Source organism: Adiantum capillus-veneris, chromosome 26, assembly GCF_014529385.1.
Source record: "Adiantum capillus-veneris isolate H3 chromosome 26, ASM1452938v2, whole genome shotgun sequence".
NCBI classification, from domain to species: Eukaryota; Viridiplantae; Streptophyta; class Polypodiopsida; order Polypodiales; family Pteridaceae; genus Adiantum; species Adiantum capillus-veneris.
Genome location: NC_140956.1, coordinates 58,421,565 through 58,425,917, shown reverse-complemented (window position 1 = coordinate 58,425,917; position 4,353 = coordinate 58,421,565). Strand labels below are relative to the sequence as shown.

The 4,353-nt window shown below is 42.3% G+C and overlaps 2 pseudogenes; both read right to left on the bottom strand.

Annotated features, from left to right (window-relative positions):
- Nucleotides 1-263: 263 nt before the first annotated feature.
- Nucleotides 264-2,828, bottom strand: LOC147423517 (phosphoribulokinase, chloroplastic-like; annotated as a pseudogene).
- A 303-nt stretch (nucleotides 2,829-3,131) lies between these two features.
- LOC147423516 (uncharacterized) overlaps nucleotides 3,132-4,353 on the bottom strand; it is a 5,652-nt pseudogene continuing 4,430 nt past the window's right edge.

The following is a 4,353-nucleotide window of genomic DNA, read 5'->3' as shown; positions in this document are numbered from 1 at the left end:
AACAACTAGTGAAAAATTCACTAGACCTATCATAACCTCAGATTACTACACAAATTTTCAACTTCCAAAGTAATTTAAAAAAAAAGGTATCATTGAAAAATAAGGTAAATATCAAGGAAAGGTTCATCTTAATTTGGGCTAGAACTTGCGATAAAACTTCAAATTATTTGAATGCAAGGAAGAGAAGAAAAAACTGCTGCAAATTTGCAAAGTATCGTTAGAACTTCATGGTTACATCTTTTTTTTTTTTTTTTTTGTAAAACTTACAATTGTGAGTGGATAGTATTAAGAACATAAGAAATATACACCAACCTCAAGCTGAGACCGAGCCTTGAGGATCAAAGTATTATAAGTTTTCTTCTTGACAGAGAAACCACAACTACTCCTAGGCTTTACTTATTACAAGATGTCATCATGACATGTATTGTTCTACACCAATCCTCTGAGGCTTGTTTGCCTCCAATCATGTGGATCGTCACTCTACTCTATTGTATGATTTCACAAAAGCTTGCCATAGCCAAATCACCCTCAAACACGCGGCGGTTCCTTGCTTGCCAAATATGGTGAAAGAAATAGTACATGATTATTTGAGTGCAAACAAGAAGAGCAGGAATTCCCAACCTGTTACTACCAAAGAACGGATCAGACTTGAAGAACTTAATTTGCCATGTCCTTTGAATCCACTTGCATATTTTCCCAGCCATGCCATCGATTGCCTAGCATCCCATGAAAACATGGGCTAGGTCTTTACTAGCTATTCGGCACCCCGAGCAACGATCGGACCCGATTCCTCTTTCTTCATGGTTACATCTTAATAAGGAGTAAATTAGACCACTTAGGAAGAACCACTTTCTTGCACAATGCGAAAAATGCCTTGCTCATTTAGCCCCAAAGGATAAGCTGTCATTCCCCCACAGCATGCTAAAAATTCAATCACATTCATCCAAAAAACAAGCAAACATCATCTTTAGACTTTAGTTGGTTTTCTAACTTCTTAATGGCAACAATTTCTCAATGTTCTCAAAAAAGTCTCAGTAAAGGAGTGAGATAAGATACTCAAAAGTAACAGTTCATAGCATGATAAGAAAGTATGTGTGTGCTTATTGCATAAGTAGAATGGCAAGACAATCTTTGCGTGTTTTTCCTGCAGCAACAAAATCCAAAGGCCTTCAACGAGCCTTGAGCTAAATTTAGTATAGAGGAAATTATGGCCATTAGAGTTTTTGAATCCAAAATCGACGTTCCACTTCATGGCATAGGCTTGTCCACAAGTTTCGCTTCCATTAGCAAGCCTTGAAAAAAAGCACGTTAAGACAAAGCAAGAAAAGAAAACAATGAGGTTTTTCAAAGTAGGAACTTCTTTCCTGAGGGAAGTATTGTACAAGAAACCTCGTACGTTCATCGGACAGACCGTATATGTACTTGTACATGCTTGGGAAAACAAAGGAAGACATAAAAATGAGAAGGGGAACTATTTTGCATAGGGATTAATGGTTTAGAAGAAGCCGGTGCCATTGTGACCACCTTGGTAGTCGGCATGCTTTAGCATTTGCTATGTGATCTCTCCATAGAATTTGCTTGAAATGTTGCTCAAATGTCTCTCAACATAAATAAGCTCCTCTAGCTTGTCAAATTGCCTATCCATCATTAAGGCAATCACCTGGATGCGCAAAACAAATTGAGGATATGCTGGTAATGTAGACACAATAAATAACATTATGATCAACGATACGAATGCTCTGCAATCATATGCTATCATAACAACCCCGAGACTTGGAACCATTTGTCGTGATGTGCATAAGCATATGCAACATAGGCACACACTACCTATTCCTAAGCACTACATAGACATATGCATATGCCTATGTAGTGCTTATGCATGGGCATATGTATATGCAATATAGCCATGCACAAACATATAGATGTGCACAAAACATACCTCATTATGTAGTACGTATCAAAACCATAGAAGAACTTGTGTCAGGATAGGAGCATGTGAGTTTCTGGCCACAAGGCGCCCAAGAGATGGTGGAACCTTCATAAAAAAGATGCACCGGTTTGAAGGGAGGCACACCCTCTTTCATTATCATGCGCACACCGTAGGACTTTGCCCTTGTCATCCAGAATCAATGTGTGGGCAACACTTGGATCACTACATCTTCATACTACTTTTTTAAGGGTCAACATTCATCACAAACTTTAGTATTGTACCATGGCCTTGGGAGATCACAATGATACAAGAAGACATCACCAACTACATACCTATGAAGGCATTAAAGTCGGGCTTCCTTGCTGCAATGCTTGCCTTGATGCTCTCCAAACTATGTCCGCGTTCTGCCATGTCTTGCTGCAGAAGGAAAGCGAGTCAGGTTGGATCAAGTATAGACCTAAAACATGAACATTGAAAGTTTTCAACAGTACTGGCAATAGCTACTCAAGTATCTACCTCGATCTCCATGCAAACTTGACGTCATCACTGATGTCAAGGTAAATGCTGAAATCAAGAGGCTCCTGCAACTCGAACATCGAACCTGCCAGCCCACCAGTGATAATCAACAGTATGCCAACAAAAGAATGCTTGGATTATCCATAGAAAATGCACTTTGGGATGAAAGCGATGCGTAGGCTCATACATAGGAGGAGAGCCTACATAGGAGGATAAAGCCTAGGAAAAATAAGGCTCAATATCATTCCATTGATCAAGCCTTTGTGGCTCCTCAATAGAGGAGGATTGGTACTGCCATGCCACTGATTCTGATTCTATACACATATTTCCTTTCAACAATTGGATAACTAAATATTACCATAGGCAGTGCCTCCATCGTCATTGTGACGGCCTTGTTTAGTATTCCCTCTCTAACCTTTTTTTATGTCTATCCATGCATATCTTTTACTTGCTCTCTCTCTCTCTCTCTCTCTCTCTCTCTCTCTCTCTCTCTCTCACACACACACACACACACACACACACACACACACACACACATGCACAAGCTAGGGTAGATTTTTTTGCTAATCTTTTTGGAAGATGATGATGCATTTTTGCAATAGGTAAATACACAAGACCAGGTTTTCTTGATGTGGTAATGTCCTGTAGGTCCCTTGGGCCTTCAACAGGTCATAATCAAGCTCTTTTAGGTGATTGTGTGTGGCATGCATCCCCGCAATAGGACATCCATCAAACTCTTTTCGGTGATCACATGTGGCATGCATCCCCTCTTCTCCATCCGAGTGAGGACAACAAGAGCCTTGTCAACTTCCTTGGTCTTCAACAGGCCATCCATCAGGCTGTTGTAGGTGACTACGTCTGGCATGCATCCCTTCTTCTCCACCCGAGTCAGTACATCAAGAGCATTAAGCATTTCCTTGGCCTTCAAGAGGCAATCCACCAGGCCCGTGTAGGTGAATGCAATTCGGGTGCATCCCTTCTTCTCTATCTGATTCTGGGATGCATCCCCTCTTCTCCATTTAAGACAGTATGGAAAGAGTCTTGTCAATCTCCTTGGCCTTCACCAGACCGTCCATCAGATTGTTGTAGGTGCCTGTGTCTACAATGCATCCCCTCCTCCCCATCTGAGTCAGCATAGGTTGTTGTCCTCCCCCCATCTGAGTCAGTAAAGCAAGAGCTTTCTGGAGTTCCTTGGCCTTCAACCAGCCATCTATTGGGTTGGTATATGTGACCTCATTTGGGATGCATCCCTTCGTCTCCATTTGAGTCAATACAGCTGGAGCCTTGTTCATTTTTTTCCTTGGCCTTCAACAGGCCATCCATCACGTTATTGTAGGTGACCACGTTCGGCATGCATCCCCTCCTCCTCAATTTGAGTAAATACCGCAAGAGTCTTGTCAACTTCCTTGGCCTTGAACAGGCAGCCCCTCAGGTTGGTGTAGGTGATCCCATTTAGAATGCATCCCCTAGTCTCCATTTGAGTCAGCACAACCAGAGCTTTGAGGAGTTCAACATGCCATTTATAAGAATGCTAAAAGTGAAGACATTTGGCTGGATTCCCATTCCATCCATGTGGCCAAACACAGCCAGAGCTTGGCCTAGAAACTCTGACAATAACATCGGTAGCGATTTACAGACAGGAGTACAAGCAGGGCTGTAGCCAAGCACGGCATGCAAAGGGGCATTGCAAGTGTAAACATCAGAACAGGCACAAGACATGAAGGGCATAGAAAAGAAGTGGTGCTCGACAAGCTTGCCTCACCCAAATGCTTAATTAAGGCACTAAAAAAGTGGCTTGGAAGCGGCAGGGGTGACTCCTTGGAGCAGGGGACAAATATGGGAGCTGGGGTGGGCGAGTAAGGGAGGTGGCCAAGGCTTTTGAGTTGGAGAGGTCACCAACCAAGAAG